The sequence below is a fragment of the Mustela putorius genome, unplaced genomic scaffold (assembly GCF_011764305.1).
Source record: "Mustela putorius furo isolate JIRA1106 unplaced genomic scaffold, ASM1176430v1.1 tig00001075_pilon_pilon_pilon, whole genome shotgun sequence".
NCBI lineage: Eukaryota > Metazoa > Chordata > Mammalia > Carnivora > Mustelidae > Mustela > Mustela putorius.
Genome location: NW_025421560.1, coordinates 4,605,937 through 4,623,187, shown reverse-complemented (window position 1 = coordinate 4,623,187; position 17,251 = coordinate 4,605,937). Strand labels below are relative to the sequence as shown.

The window sequence follows — 17,251 nt, the reverse complement described above, 5'->3', positions numbered from 1 at the left end:
CATCTAAAATTATGATTAACTATTTGGATATTTATTTGACTTGAAACCAACTTGCCTCAAACTGTTCATTTCCATAAATCTTTGCTGAATGTTTGCTATGTGCCAGGTACTGTCCTGGCACTTGCGATACATCACAAAGAGAACAGAGGGGGCTGCCTTCACGAAAGCTCTATGTGGGAAAGAATAAAAAGGACCATAATAGATGTGTAAGTTGTGTTGCACATTCTTATTAAAATTATTTGGGGGTATATTAGTCTACTAGGATTGCCTTAACAAAATACTATAGACGTTTAACCCACTGAGCCACCCAGGTGCCCCCATTGCAGGTTTTTAAAAAAATATTTATTTATTTGACAGACCGAGATCACAAGTGGGGGGGGGGAGCAAGCTCCCCGATGAGCAGAGAGCCCAATATGGGGCTCGATCCCAGGATCCTAGGATCATGACCTGAGCTGATGGCATAGGCTTTAACCCACTGAGCCACCCAGGCGCCCCATTGCAGGGTTTTGAGTGGAGGTGTGATGTGGTCTGATTTATATATCCATGTAGTCATGAAATTATTTTAAGGCATTTTGGTGAATTAATGAGGAACGCACACTTACATTTGACCCTTGAACAAGATGGGTTTGAACTGCATAGGTCTACTTAAATACAGATTTTTTTTCAGTAAGTACAACACACTAGTATAAATGTAATTTCCTTATAATTTTCTCCTTAACATTTTCTCTTCTCTGGCTTACTTTAAGAATACAGTATACAAAATACATGCTAATTAACTGTTTATGTTACAGGTAAGGCTTTTGGTCAACAGAAGGCCATCAATAGCTGAGTTTCAGGGAAGTCAGAAATTCCTCGTGCAGGGGTCATCACCCCTACCTAACCCTGTGTTGTTCAAGAGTCAACTGTAAAAAGAAAAAAAAAGAGTCAACTGTAGATTAAATGCATCTTTTATAACCTTGATTTGAGCCTAAATTTAAAGTCAAATTATCTGGAGAACTTCCCACTTACAAAGTTTTCCAAAGTGTGATACATACATAAGTAACCCTTCCTTCTACATATCTATTACTTTTTTCCTTTCTTCTATTGAATGTAGTTACACGTTTCCTGTGTTCATTTGAAATCTTTTGAAGTTTTATCTAGTTACGTATACTTAATGTCCATGTTCTAAGATACTTTTGAACAGTTTATTCTATGGTAGCTTGGTTTTGCAGACATACAGAGAAGAGAACCGTCAGAAATGACATTACTTCGTGCCCTTTACAAATAAAGGATACTTTGAGGGCTAATTGTGTACCGTTGTAACACAAAGTCTATTTCATTCTGTTTGGCTTTAACAAAATCATGGTCATTGACTATCTTGTCTTCAAGAGAAACAGAAACTGGATTGTTACTTATCATTTCTATGACTTCTTTGTCCATTAAAAAAACAACATGTTTTTAAGATAGTGGGTAAACGTTGATGCGAACACAGAGTAGGTTCACTGTTAGGTAAAACTGTGAAAGGGGTCAAGTTTGGGCTCCTCTTCCTCTTTTAGTTCAGGGAGATTTATCAGAGGATCTCCAGCCCCTAGGGGGGGTGGGGCGGGGTACCTGGCCCCTAGCAGGTGCTCGTTATAATCCGTGTAATGAGTCGTGAATGCCCGCCGACGTCTCTCAAACGGACCCGTCAGCGATTTGGGGTCGTGCACCGCTGGAGTGCTTGGTTCTAGCGGACTGCCGGAGGGAGTGGGCAGCCTCTGTCCGAAGTTTCGAGCTAGCGGTTGAGCTTCGAGTGTTAGTGGGGAGCGTGTTAAAGTGCGGAATTCTCCCCGGGAGCATAGCCGGCCATAGCACCGGCCCCAGCCCTGACCAATTATCTCCTTCGCTCGCCACGGGCCGCGCGAGAGGGGCATCTGGTTCACCGCCTTACGACACCACGTCCTGAGTTATTTCTGTTTCTCGAACTGCCTATCCTAACGCAACTGCCTTCGGCTCGCCGACCACCTGCTCACGGGGTGCAGGACGAGGCAGGGCCCGAGCCCCGCTCCCGGCCTTCCCGGGCGCGTCCCACAGGCCGCACGCGCGCTATCGCGGAGACCGGGAGGGGGGAGCGGGTCCTCTCCGACGCCGGCCGGCGCGGGCGGCGGCCCGTCGGGCACGGGCCAGGCCAGGCCCTCGGTGGTGCAGCCCAGCCTCGCCGTGCTGACCCGCGGTCCCCGGCCGGAGGCGCCGCCGCCGCCGGGAGGCACCGGCCGCGGCCGCGCGCGTCCACAAGCGCGTTCCAAGAGCGCGGAAACAAAAGACGCGCGTCCGCGCCGGGTCGCTTCCACGGCGGCTTCGCGGCCCGCGAACTGCCTTCTCCGGCCCGAAGGCGGGCTCGGCCCCCCGCGCAGCCCTCCTGTTCCCACGCCCGTCCCACGCGTCCTGCACCCCGGCTCCCGGCCCTGCAATGGGGGACAGGGCGGGTCTACGCTGACTGGAGGAAGCGGGCGCCGCGCAAGGGCTCGATGCTTGTTCGACGGCGGTCGCTCGCTCCGGCGTCCAACACAGCCGGGCCCACAAGGCGCAGACCTGGCGAGGGCCCCAAGCAAGCCGCACCCGCGCTAGAGAAACCCCCTAGGCCCCAACCCTGAGGCTCGGCCCGCCCCCCTCCCCGCCCCATTGGCCCGGCCGCCTCACGCGTCATGCCTGCGACTTCGACGCGCCCTATCGGCGAGGGGCGGGGCGAGGGGCGCGCGAGGGGGGGCAGGTGCGCACGCGCAGGCGGCCGGGTCGGGTCCGGACGGGGGAGGGGAGGGGGCGGTGTTCCCGGTTTCCTGGGTTACCTGAGGGGGCGGGGGTGGGGAGTTCGCGGTGGCGGCGGCGGCAGCTACAGCGAAGACGACGAGGGATTCTCCCGGTGAGTGGAAGCGCGCGGCGGTCGGCCCACAGCAGGAAAAGGCGGCCGTGGCAGCCGATGACGCCGGCCGGGGCGTCCGCGACACCGTCCGCGGCCTAGAGGGACGGGGGTTTGGGGGCGGCGGCGGCCAGCCGGAGCGGGGGGCTCGCGGCCACCCGGCGGAGGGCGCGGGGGAGTCGGCCCCAAGCCGGTCCTCGGGCGTCCTCCCCGCTCCGGCTCTCCGAGGCGTCCCCCTCGGCGCCCGGGCAGCCCTGGGCAGCCGCTGAGCCGCGAGCGGGAGCGGGAGCTGCCCCCGGACCCTCGCCGCGGCCGCCCGCCACCAACTTTATTTCCCGGCGCGGGGGAGGGCGGGTCGGCCGGCGGCGGGGTCTTGTGTGCAGTGTGCTGCGGTGGCACGGGGTCCCCCCGCCCGGCCCGGACCGCAGGTCGACGGCAGGAGCGGACGGTTTCCGCGCCGCCACCCTGCGGTCGCTCCTGCGCTCCGGTCCCGCCGCGCGGTCCCAGCTGTCATCTCCCCCGGTGCCTCGCTCTGCTGCCTTCCTCGCGCCTGTGACCCCCTGGCCGGGGAGCGAGACGCTCCGGAGAGTCCCCGCGACGTCTGCCGTCTGTGCGGGCGTCCCTGGAGCCCGGCCGAGGGGCTCCTTCGCCTCCGGCAGGATTCAGCGGTTAGAGAAGCGACCCAGGAGACCCCTGCCCCTGCTGACCCCACCGTGTGCGGGTCGACGGCTGTGGAGCGGTGCAGGGGCCGGGGTCCGAGGCGTTAGGAGCCGCACCTTGGCCTTCTCTCTTATCAGGCTGAACAAAACAAACCAGCCCCGTGTGCACGGCAGACTCCGCACCCCGCGACCGCACTAGGTGGTGGGTGAGGCTTGTTTCGAACGGATAGAAAATGTTGTCTCGTGCTGAAAGCAGACCAGCATTTTCTTGAACACCGAGTTCAGCTCTCATTTTCCCTGGGTTTGTGGGACACATCGATAGGACAGACTGAATTGGGCTTTTCTTCCTGATGGCTTCTGGCTGGCCTGCTGCTGCTTTAAACTTCCACACCCAGAAACCTTAAGCTAATAAAGATGTTGACTCTGAACTTTCATTTTATAGATGCAGTTATTAATCCGGGGTATCTGTTTTTAAAGAGCTTTGCAACTCGTCAGCAACTTTTTTCCTAATAGCTCTTTGCTGTCCTCCATATTGTTATTGCCTAAAGATTGGAGGAATTAGGAGAAAACGAGTTATTATATAATTTAACTCACATGGAAGCAGTTTGAAAGCTATAAAATGATGTATAAATTTAGTAAATATTTAGGGAGCATAGACTGTGTGCCCGTTTTCTGAACAGATAAATGGAGCTTACATCCTAGTGGGGGATCTCAGATAATGAAATATGTGCTATGTCATTTTGTGTTAAGGACTATAGATGAAAAAGCAGGAAAGGGGGAGGATAAGGGGAGAAGGTTGCAATTTTAAGGAGAGGTAGCCAGGGGAGACTTCCTGGAGAACGTGGCATTTGAGCCCAAGATCAGAAGAAGCGGGAAAGTACTCCATACCCCTCTCTAGGGGAAGAGTGTTGAAGCAGCAGGAAAGGCACTTGCAAAAGCTTTGACGCAGGAGTGTACAGGGCTTAAAGGCTGATTTGGCTATGGTGCAGTGAGTAAAGTAAGAGTAGAATTGAAGTCAGTTAAGTAGGAATGGGAAATCAGGTTGGGTGAGGCCTTGTAGGCCTTTGGACGGACTTGGTCTAACATTCTGAGTGAGGAGGGGAGTCATCCCTTTGAATAGAGAAGAGACACAACAGGCTGTTTAAAGGGTCACCCTGGTGGCTGGAGTGGAGAATAGGCAATTTGGGCCAGGGGGAAGGATTGGGCAGCAGTGGAAGCAGGGATGTTAGCTCAGGGACCCTTGCCATAATTCAGGCTAGAGGTGATTATAATTTGGACAGAGTGGAACTGATGGAGTGGTTGATTTCAGAAGAACTGAGGGTAGACTCAAGAGGAGACTTATAGTTATCACAGTGTTTTTCCTAAGCGAGTGTAAAGATGAAGTGCACAGGGGCACCTGAGTGGCTCAGTGGGTTAAAACCTCTGCCTTTGGCTCAGGTCATGATCTTAGGGTCCTGGGATCAAGCCCGCATCAGGCTCTCTGCTTGGCAGGGAGCCTGCTTCCTCCCCTATCTCTGCTTGCCTCTGCCTGCTTGTGATCTCTCTCTGTGTCAAATAAATAATTAAATTAAAAAAAAAAGATGAAGTACACATGTACTGAGATGAGGTTTATGAGGGGTTGGTTAGAAAACAGTAAAATGAGATGTCCAATTAGATATTATTAGCTGTAGTTGCAGTGACTTTGCACTGAAGATGTTACATTACCTTGACTTTACCAGGGGCTTAATATTTTCATCCATAAACTGCCAAATATTTTTCCATACTCATTTTCTTTTTAGTTCTTTTGGACCAACTTAGTCATTTCATTTCACCAAGGGCAGTTTTGTTCTTATATGCTTGCCCTCAGAGCATCTGTTTGTTAGTTTCAGTTGTAGAGAAGGCCATATAATCCAGAATTTCGGAATACCTTTGTAATGTGAACACCTCAAATGATTAATCTTTTCCCATATTATGTTTAGATGACTGGCTTAAGTTCAAGAATTTTTTTTAAGCCTCAGAAATCTTGTTATCAAACATGGCTTCACTTGGCCATTTGTGAAATTACAGTGGAAATGACCTGTATTTTTAATACTTTAGTAATGAGTCAGTAATATAGAGGGATTATCCTAATTCTTTAGTTTCATTAAAGATGGCTTGAAATAAATGGGCCATCACATGTTACTTGGAGATCTTTTCATCAAATTATGCAGTTTTTGGAACAATAGAATTTGGCTTGTAAAATATGTATCAAAACTATATCAGGCTCCTTGAGTTTAAGGTCTAACCCTCACATTAAGAACCCAGGTTATAAACTAATGTTTTTAAATGGATTTTCAACCTAAATATATTCTGAATGTATATTTTTAAAGCTGTCAGATTAATAACTAGTTATAAGATGAACTTGGAGTCAGTGGGAATGCCATATTCTCTTGGATCCTACTTTCTTTTGCTATTTCCTTTCCTTGTTTCTCTTAATTCTCTTGACCTTGATTTATAGTAATTGAGAGAGACCTGATACATTTGGAAACTTTGAATGCTTTTCAGGTCTATTAAGGGGGGGGATCTTATTTAATAATATGAAAACGTAATGCTTAAAGTGTGATCTTTTTAATTCATCAAGAAAAGAATTAAACAGTTTTCCAAAAGGCTAGTCATCATTGCATCCAAATGTGATTCCTTGAAATTGAAACTCCAAATACATGAGGAAATAAGAGAACTTCTAGTCACTTTTAATGAGTGGAAGAAATAGATGAACGATAAGAAAGAATACTGCACATACTCAGAAATGCTTATACAACTGTAACCACTCGTCTTTACAAAGTAAAGAGGATAGAGGGTTTTTGCCAGAAACCTGAAGAATCACATATTTTAAATTTAAGAATGGAGTCGGGGGTGGGTAGTGAAGCCTAGAAACTATACACTGAACATCTTGACACTAAGTGATTCCTAGAAGAATTATAGATCAGATTGCCAAGCAGATGCTTTGTAATTTGTGATTAGAAAACAAGGCACTGATTATTAAGACACAGAGTTGTTTTTTTAAGAACAAGTCATACTAACCTCTTGCTCACTTTGCCAAAGGTGTGATAATATTAAATAATCTTAAGTACCTCTCATCTTACAGAGTGCATTCCATTTATTGTTGTATTTAACTCTCACAACATCGCTGTGAAGTAGCATCAGAGGAGGAGGCCTCAATGGTAGGAGCCCAGGGAAGACATGAAGGGGACATATGTGGTAGATTTTAGAAAGGACTTACTTAGATACAGGATAAAAGAAAAGGAGGAATCAAAGTGGGCTTTAAGGATTCTAGATTGTCTGACTGGGTGAATGGTGATGCTGGTAATTGATCTTAAATTTGAAAATGTAGGTGGAGGAACAGATTTGGAGATGTGAAATTCATCAGTTCACATCAGTCTGGTGAAAATAGTTATTTTTAAATCAGAACCAAGTAACATGTAATTAAAAATTTCAAAATATGTAGGTCACTCTGGAACTCAGAAAAGTCTTAACCAAATAAAGAAGTCTTCATTCTTTCAGCAAACACATCCTTTCAAATACTTTTGGTAAGGAAGAGAGGACAGTGGGTAGAAGCTTGAGTGGGGAAATGTGATTGGGGAAGGTTTGTTTTTCCTTAAAGATGGAAGAGTCAAGGAACTTTAGTGGACTGATGAGAAGGGTCCATTGAAGAGGAAAGAAAATTAAAGTCACAAAATTGAAGTCTCAAGAGAAAGTAGATAATCAGACATAAACTCAGAGAAAATGGAAAGGTTGGGAACAAGAGTGCAGGTGAAAGGGTTACCCTGAAGAAGGGCAGTGATGCATCTTCCTGTTTAAAAAAAAAAAAGAAAAGGAAATAGAGTAGGTACCAATACAATATATGTACAAGTTCAGGATAGCATCTCTTGTCTCCATGGAGCCGTTCATCTGCTGAAATTGAGGCAGAAGAGCATGGGTTGGAGTATGTTCATGGGAAGAGTTACCGTTGTGATTGGGAAAGGGGCTTGATCAGGGACCACTGACCTAATTGCTGTATAGTGATAAACACCCCTGAAATCACTAATGAGGAAAGCAGCCAATCAGAATGGTTAAGGAGTTTTCTCCAGTAGCTCTATGTAATGGTGCAGAAAGCACTGAATCTGGATGAGCATTGGAAGGGAGGGTATGATGTAGAACTTGGGCTGGGGGATGGTATAAAGTCAAGGGACTGGGTAATGATGAGGTTGCTAATGGAAAGGCTGAGCCAGAGGCATCCTGCTTGATTAAGGAAGACAGCCAAGCCAGGATGGGTCTGAGGAATGTGCAGAACAAAGAGGGTGAAGAATCTCAATGAGGAGCTGTAGGATTCATGGGCAGGAAGGGCTACTAAGGATGGAAGAGTAGGCACATGATGGGAGATCCTAACTCTCAGGCTCTCGAGTGGAAACAGTTGCAGGTGATGATATAGGCCAATGTACAACCAGTGATAGTAGGTAGCCAAGACTAATAGTGCTAATTACAGCAATTGTAAATTAATAAAAGCTACCATTTATTGAGAACTGTATACTAGTCACCATACTACATGCCTTCCATAGGTTATCATACTTATTTTTCACAACCACCTACTAAACCATGCTTACTCTCTACAAAGTAGAGGTCATTGAAGAAGAGGAAATAAAAGAATTCTGAATCCTAGTATATAGAGATTATTTGTTCTTATAGATAATGCAGCCCTCAGAATAACAGATCTTGTATGGAGAGGAAGCGGGAGTTGTATGACGAAGTTCTCTGTAAATGGAGATTAAGGACTCAAAGTCAGCAGTTGACAACTATAAATATAGCTATAATGTAGCCTGAGAAATGGATAAAATGGCATAATAATGATGCACAAGTCACCTTGGAAACCAGGTGATAATCAGAATAATGCTAACTTGTCTTCTTGGCCTGAGATCTGGGTATATACAGTGATGTAATGTATTAAGAGGAGGAGATGAAATGATTGCCTTATGTAAAGGTGAGGGATAGAACGATGTTTCTTAGCAATGGAACTAGGGTTCCTAAAGCTAGTGAGCAAAGAATCCAGAAAGGAAGAAAGACTCATCTAGTTGTATGTAAAAAAAATCAGGAAGGATGGATGGGCAAGTAGGGTGATCATATAATTTATTGACCAAACAAGTGTTATTTTGAAAATGAAAAAGAATGTCGTTAATAGTTACTCTGGGACAGCAGGCACAAACCAGAACTGTCGTAGGCAAATCAAGATGTTTAGTCTTATTAGTGACAGGTAACTAGAGGACCTATCACCTTGGAAAGGGGCTGTGGATGTTGAGAATGAATGGACCCCTAAATTAGAGGGACATGAATGGAGCTTACTAGGCTAAGATTATTCTCTTTAGCTCTATATTACTGCCCTAAAATGTTCTGGGTATGTTTTGTTCTATAAGAGTGTGAAGATTTGAAAGAAGTTCTGGATTCATCTCTATATGAAAATCTATCCATCTCTATATGAAAATTTGGAATCCATTAACGCATAGGTCATACTAGAAACCTTAGAAGTAGATGAGATCATCAAAAGAAAACACAAAGAAAGAGAAGTGAGGCAGTGGATAGAATCCAGGAACTCCCCATCATGAAGGAGCTGGTAAAGAAGATTCCAACTAGGGAGACTGAACAGGAGTGGTTAGGCAGGGTAGAAGGAAAGCCAAAAGAGATTTGTTATCTCATAAATCCAGAAAGGAGAGATTCAAGGAATGAATGATTCATCATTTCATATGCCTTATGTTCTTCAGAGAGGTCAAATATGATAAGGACTGGAATGTGCGTTGGCAATTAGAAAGTTGTTGATCTTGGCCTGACTAGTTTTGGGAGAGGAGTGTGGGCAAAAGTCAGACTGAGGTGCCCAGAGAGGTGAGATGAGGAGACCACTTCAAGTGGAGACCACTCTTGAGTAATCTTGAAAGAGGGAGGTATTAACAGGATATACATGTCTGTTTACTTTAGACAGTAAAGAAGCCAATGGAGATGAGGGGTTAAAAACTAGGAGGGAGCTGGATTTCCAACCAATGCCTCCTGGCTAAGGTCTAGTTAGTAATTTTGTTGTAATGGAAATAAGTAAGATGAAGATACATTTTAAATTAAGTATGACAAACTTTGTAATAACTACAACCTATCAGAAGCTGAAATAGGTAGAAAGTGTTTATTGAAGAGAGAATTCCTAATTTGGTGAAATACTGTAAGGTGACATTTAGGTTGTGGACTAACTAACTCTAGGGTTCCTTTTTTTTTTTTTTTTTTTTTTCCTCTTCAGTTTTTAGGAGGAGGATGGTGTGTACACATAAGTGTAAGGCTTATTAGTTCAGGATTTCTGATCCCATAACACTGATTTTTTTTATATAATTTGTGTTGATTAGTTTTTATCAAATAGCTTTGACCAAAGTTTCTTTCTCTATATTGCAACATTAACACATTTCAGGAACACTACTTAAAAAGTAACAAGAGCTAAATTCCATCTTCTCATTCTCTGAATGGGGAATCAAAGATCTAGGGATGCTGGAGCCTCAGTCTGACTCGTGTTCCAGAATTGTATCTCCTACAACCCGCAACCTGCTAAGTTTTTATTCCTGCTACTTTCTTGCTAAGGCATCTTCTCCTTTCATTCTTTGACTCTGACAGATTGTAGAAGACCAACTTTTTACAAATAAGTAAAATAGAGGTCTTAACATATGGACTTCTTCTGGTAGATGAATAAAATGCTCTTGAGATCTTACCTGAAAACTGTAAGATGTTATAAAGTTATTTTTTTATTAATGTAAACACAAGCAAGGGGAGGGGGGAGAGAAAAGCAGTTTCCCTGCTCAGCAGGGAACCCAATTCGGGGCTCAGTCCTAGGACTCAGGGATCATGACTGAGCTAAAGGTCGACACTTAATGACTGAGCTGCCCAGGCGCCCCTGCAAAGTCTCTTTTAAGAAGTCTCTTCTATCACGTGCCTGGGTGGCTCAGTAGGTTGAGCATGTGACTCTTGGTTTCTGCTCAGGTCCTAATCTCAGGGTTGTGGGATCTACCCCCACCCCAATGGGGCTCTGCGCAGGCTTGTGCACGCTCTCTCTCTCAGATGGGTAAATAAATCTTTTCAACAGTTTTCAAAAATTAAAAATTAAAATAAGTCTCTTCTCTCTTAAGAAGTCTTTGAAAAGAATATAGGCTTCTAGACCAGAGAAATGTGGTTTCTAGGAGCAACTTATCGAATTTACTGGCTAGCATTCTTGACTATTTCTGGATATTTCAACTGTCTAAAATCATAACAGTTTAATATTTCTGTTATGTGGTACTTTTGAATATTAAGTTATATATAATTATACCTGATATAATTATGCAATTTATATATGTTATATATTGTATGTCATATATATTTGGGATGATACTTGAAGTCTAGTTATACATTTGATAAATATTGGTATATATTAATTTTCTTTCCTCTTCTTTTTGGATTTTTGTTTCTTTGACATGCTATTCTTTATTTATTTTTGAAATATAATTAACAGTGTTATATTAGTTTTAGGTGCTATAATGATTCAGCAGTTCTGAATATTACTCGGTGCTCATCACACTGGGGGTACTCTTAAGCCCCTTGATCTATTTTGCCCATCTCCCCCACCTCCCGCCCTCTGGCAACCTCCAGTTTGTTCTCTGTATTTAAGAGTCTGGGGTTGTTTGTTTCTCTTTTTTTCTTTGCTCATTAATTTTGTTTCTTAAACTCCACATATGAGTGAAATCCTAACATTTATCTTTCTCTGACTTATTTCGCTTAGCATTATACTTTCAAGCTCTTCCCTTGTCATTGCAAATGGCAAGATTGTGTTCTTTTTTATGGCTGAATAATATTCCATTGTGTTTATATACCAGATCTTCTTTATCCATTCATCTATTAATGGACACTTGGGTTGTTTCCACATCTTAGCTACTGTAAATAATGCTGCGATAAACATAAGGGGCATCTATCTTTTCGAGTGTTTTCACCCTATTTGGTTAAATACCCAGTAGTGGAATAATTCGACCGTAGGGTTGTTCTGTTTTTAGCATCCTGAGGAAGCTTCACACTGCTTTACACAGTAGCTGCACCAGTGTACATTCCCACCAACAGTGTATCCTTTCTCTCCATATCCTCAATTTGTCATTTCTTGCCTTTCTGATTCTAGCTGTTCTGTCATGTTTAAGGTGACATCTTACTGTGGTTCTGATTTGCATTTTTCTGATGATTAACAATATTGAGCATTTCTTCATGTGTCTGATATCCATTTGTATGTCTTCTTTGGAAAAATGTCTATTCAGGTCGCCTGGCCATTTATTAATCAGATTATTTGGTTTTTGGTATTGGTGTATACAAATTCTTTATAGATTTTGGGTATTAACCCCTTATTAGATATATCATTTGCAGACATTGTCTGCCATTCAACACGTTGCCTTTTTGTTTTGTTGATGGTTTCCTTCACTGTATAGAAGCTTTTTATTTGGTGTAATCACAATAGTTTAGTTTTGCTTTTGTTTTTTCTTGCCTTGTGAGATAGATCTAGAAAAATGTTTCTATGGCTGGTATCAAAGACATTACTGTCTGAGCACTCTTCTGTGATTTTTATGGTTTCAGGTCTCACATTTAGTCTTCAGTCTTTTTGAGTTAATTTCTGTGTATAGTATAAGAAAGTGGGCTAGTAGAGACTGTCTTTTTCCTATTGTATATTCTTGCCTCCTTTGTTGTAAATTATATGACTATAGAAGCATGGGTCCATTTCTGGGCTCTCTATTCTGTTCTGTTAATATATGTTTCTGTTTTTGTTCCAGTACCCTATTGTTTTGATTAGTACAGCTTTGTAGTATATATTGAAATCTGAGATTGTGATACCTCTAGCTTTATTCTTCTTTCTCAAGACTGGTTTGCCTAACACTTATTTAAAGGTATTCATGTACCCCGTGTGTATATCAGGATTATTTACATTAGCCAAATTATGGAAGCAGCCAAAGTGTCCATATATAGATGAATGGATAAAGAAGATGTGATGTGATGTGATGTGATGTGATGTGATGTGTGTGTATAAATAAATAAAAGCATTAAAACAGAAGATCAGGTTGGCTATTTGGCTTTTGTGGTTCCATATAAATTTTAGTATTATTTGTTCTAATTTTGTGATAATGTTGTTGGCTATTTTTTTTCTACTTTCAAGCCTGGTTTTTTTTGGCATGGTTTAACCACGTCCCACCCCCAAGATTGTTGTTGGGATGGATTCGCTATTTTTTTAGGAACTTGTTTTTGTGCTTAACTGTTTCAAAGGTAACTGTATTTTTGCTTACTGGAAATATATTTTGGTTAAGTACATTTAAATTTTTTTGTTGTAGCATTTGATTTTTGGCCAAATGTGTTTTCAGTAATTTATTTAGCATCAGTGAAACAAATTCTACATGCTCATTTGAGTATTATGAACTCTTAAAGAGCAGTAATAGTATATTAATTTTTCCTTTCTCTTCCATCTTTAAGATTGCTCTGATCAAAATGTGATTTGCTATAATAGAATTCTTATTAGTTCTGTAGTTCACTTGTCTGGGTTCCTTAGGTTGAAGAAGAATAATCATAATTGCATTCATATTATTTTAGCAGTGTAATTATTTGAGTTTGGATGAGTGTGAAATTAAACAATGCTAAGAATGATTTCCTCTTTTAGTATATTAATGTGGCTTATTTGAAAGGGCAACAAAACATTTATCAGTTCATAAAATGCATTCATTGTTACTGCTTCTGGGTATGGATTCATTGAAGTGCACAGTTCAGTGTATCCTGGCCAATGCCAAAGGGAGGTTTTACTGGTGTAACTTGTAGAACAGCTGCTTATACCTATCAGCTTGCTTTTATGCTGCTTATTAATATTTTCTTGTCTAGACTTCATTAGATCTTTATTGCATTATAACTTAGAGTTCATTAAAGATTAAAATCCTTTACTGTTCTCTGGATTTCCTCTTTAATAATGCTTCCAAATGGGGTAATGCTGGTAACTGTTCTTTTTTTTTCCTGTATTTGAATATTTTGGAGACTGTTTTTGAAATCATATATTCCATACAGCTGAAAGATATTGATTTTCTCTACACACTATTTCTGAAAAATAGAATCCCAGTAAGGTAGTTTTGACAGAACTTGATTATGCACAATTTAAGGGAACATTTAGAATGTATAATTTTTTTTAAGATTTTATTTATTTATTTGACAGAGAGAGATCACAAGTAGACAGAGAAGCAGGCAGAGAGAGAGAGAGGGAAGCAAGCTCGCTGCTGAGCAGAGAGCCCAATGCGGCACTCGATCCCAGGACCCTGAGATCATGACCTGAGCCGAAGGCAGTGGCTTAAACCACTGAGCTGCCCAGGTGCCCCTAGAATGTATAATTTTTAAAAAAGAGTTTACTTATTTACTTGAGAGAGAAAGTCTGGGGAGGGCAGAGGGAGAGGGAGAGAATCTCAAGCAGACTCTGCACAGGGTGGAGCCTGCTGGGACTCTGTCTGTCTGTCTATCTGAGATGAGTCCATGACCTGAGCCAAAACTAAGAGTTGGACGCCTAACAGACTAAGCCACCGAGGTGTCCCTGGAATGTGTGATTTTAATCTTAAATGAAATTTGATGTTTACTGTTACTGTATTACTATTTTCTGAATGCTGTACTATCTTGAAAGTTCACAGCCTAAAGATAGAGATCATCTAGTTTTATTTTTGTTTTAATATGTATAAGAAGAATCAGGATCAGAAAGGTTAAGCATTTTACCTGAGATCCTAGAGTGTTGAGGCAAAATAGAAAACCCAAAGTCCCTTGACTTTTAGTGTAGTATTCTTTGTGCCATCGAATTCTTGAACCATTTTAACAGATTTTAAGAAAATAATCTCATAGCCAAAAAATGCCTTATACACTACTCAAAGTGATAGTGTTTGGTTTCTTGTATGTAACTCATTTATAACTTTAACCCTTTGTCTTTGCACGTGTCTACATTTTTGCCGTAGTGGTAGAAACTAAACTGTGATGATACTCAATGATGCAGAAAAATAATATTAAGTGTAAGTTGAAACTGAAATGCATTTGCTATATATATATATATATTCTCTATCACTCTCACTCCCTATGCCCTTCTTTCCTACTATCTGTCCATCTTCATGGATGGTTAAAGAGCAGTAGATTAAGCAGCTGGATCTGAATTTGATCTCACTGTTAATCTTTCTTGATGTGAAAAGTTTTATAGCAGTGAATGCATTTGTCTGTACTTGACTGTCCCAACTAAATGGTTTTTAGAATAAAGCTAATTTTCACTGTGTCTATAAGAATTATGAAGGAATAAGAGGAAACTATTTCTATGTACACTTATGTGGTATCTTCAAAGCTTGTACATATCTGTGTTCAGTATTTCAGAAACTTATATTACAAAGTCTTTTACCTTATACAAAATATATATTAGAAACTACTGATCATTATGATGTTGCTATAGAAATTATTTTTATTGTTTTCATTTCACATTTAGGATAAGATGCCAAGCTCTGTTTATTTGTCTCCTTAAGAGGTATGGAAAACCATTATTTCTAGAATTGGTTTTAAAGAGCTCTTAAACTGTATACACTGCATTATAATCTTTAACATAGGAAGAATAAACATCCAAGATTTTATTGCTGAAGTTTTTTGTTTTTAATCTAAGAAGATTTTGTTGAAATTTCTACATGTTTCTGTAGCACTTTCCTTAGTATCTTAAATGCTTGCTAAGGAATGGAAAAAGGCTTTTGTAACTGTGGCTCTTTCTGAACGCGTTAGCTGCAGGAAGATTTCCTGAAGTAATTTGAATATTAAAATGTTTTCTATCGTAGTTAGTATTAAGTGAATTGGTGTTTATTTGTTGAGCGCTTACTATTCATGGCACTGTGTTAGGCAAGAAATATTGTATGCTTGTTTGTTTTAACAAATGAGACCCGACTCCCCTTCTTAAGGGAAGTATAATCTAGTTTGGAAAGAAACAATACAGTACTGTAACACAATGTGGTGAGTCCTAAGAGGCACGTAGAAAGTAATTAACTGGGAATTAATAGGAATTTCTATAGCAGCAGCAACATGATAAAAAGCATTAGTGAAATCGTGTTGAGAAAGTGAGTACCCTTAGGAGGAATTATGGAACGGTAGAGGGTGTCCTTTACTGAGAGCTGAGGAAGGTTGGACAGTGAGGAAGTACAGAGCACCATAATGATAATAGTAATAATGAGTTAGAAACTTCCTCCCTAAGAACTGGAGTGTCGCTTACTATTTTAAGAAACGTGAATGACAGTTTTAGCAGTTATAGAATTTGGATTTGATGGAAAGTCGACCAGGCAGTTTGACCAGTTAAGAGGGTGGCAGAGGGGTCGAGGAGCCGAGGAGCCGAGGACGCTCAGGCCTCAGGTTGGAGGGGGAGAAACAGATTCAAGGTTGTGATCATAATCGTAAGTATTGATCTTCCTACAGTGTGCCCGGCACTATGCAATGCATTTTATGTGCGTTATCTTGTGTAATTTAAATATCCACAACTACTTGACACATTTCTAGATAAGACTGAGGCTTAGAGAGAGGAAGCCAAGAAGCCAAGTTCATAGAGTTCGCAAGTGGCTGCTGTCAAGCCAAAGAACTGACTGGGCTCAGATGAAATGCTGTTCTGGTTTCTCCCTGAGTGGCTGGGTAGAGGCCATCCACGGAAATAGCAGTGAGGGTGGAGGAGCTGGTTTGTTGGATGGAGAAGAGAAAGTCTTATGCAGAATACAGACAGATTTCCTGCATCTGAATCTTGCCTCTGACACTTAGTAGCTCTGTGACCTGAAGCACTTGCTTAACCTTACTGTGCTTCAGCTTTTAACATGTGACAAGTAGGGATCTAATTATACTTATGAGATTGTTGTGAGGATTAAACCAACAGCTGTAGGGGAGTGCTTTTAGGAGTGCCTGATGGGTAGTAGTCTCTTGTAGATGGCAGCTACGTCGTCATTATCGTTATTCTGTAGAAACCCAGAGATTTGTTTTGAGGACATCTCAGCTATGCAGTATGAAATTTTTAGCACATTCTTCCAGCAGAGAAGTAAAGCAGGGGAGAGAACGGATGATCTACCTGGATGAGCCTTCATGGTTGTTTATTGCTGCCTCACTATAACCACAGGTGTCTCAATTTTCATTCTTTTATGGTGCTCGGGATCAAATGCAGGCTCTTCAGAGATATCTAGTTGCCCAATCTGTTTTAGGGAAACCGAACTGCTTGTTGAAGGGCTTAACTTCGATACATTTTGTTGTCATTTCCTCTGAATTTATTTTAAAATTCTGCCTTGCTACACCGTGCCTGGACCAGTTTTGTCAAATGAGGAGCCACGATGACTTCTCTCTGGGCCAATCACAGGTGTCCAGGCAAGCACGATAGAGAGAATTGAGAGTGTTAAGCAAAACGTCATGGGCTTGGAGAGGGGGAGGGGAGCAGGCAGTGTTGTTTGGGGACTCCCTGAAATATGAAAAAAAATAGTATGTTCACTTTCCTGGGGCTATTGCTTTCTTAGATTTCTACCCTTTGCTCTGAACCACTGCCCTTTTCATTTTATTGAGTTTTCTTTATCAGCCTATGCAATTCTACATAAATTGAAAATATTTCAGCACATTTTTGTACTTTAACTTAGCCTAAAGGCATAATGCAGAATAAAAGTAGGAACAGCACAGCTATTTCCCGCCCCACATTTACTGG

At 42.0% G+C, this 17,251-nt stretch overlaps 1 protein-coding gene across 7 annotated transcripts in view; it reads left to right on the top strand.

Annotated features, from left to right (window-relative positions):
- The first annotated feature begins 2,768 nt into the window (after positions 1-2,768).
- LYST (lysosomal trafficking regulator) overlaps positions 2,769-17,251 on the top strand; it is a 170,804-nt gene continuing 156,321 nt past the window's right edge. For 2 of the 7 annotated variants that reach the window (XM_013048559.2, XM_013048560.2), the window contains exon 1: positions 2,773-2,878. The gene's annotated coding sequence lies outside the window, so the exon portion shown is untranslated. Of the gene's footprint in view, positions 2,879-15,052; positions 15,074-17,251 lie in introns of those variants that run through there. The other 5 variants (XM_045087287.1, XM_045087285.1, XM_045087284.1 and 2 more) reach the window with 5 other exon arrangements.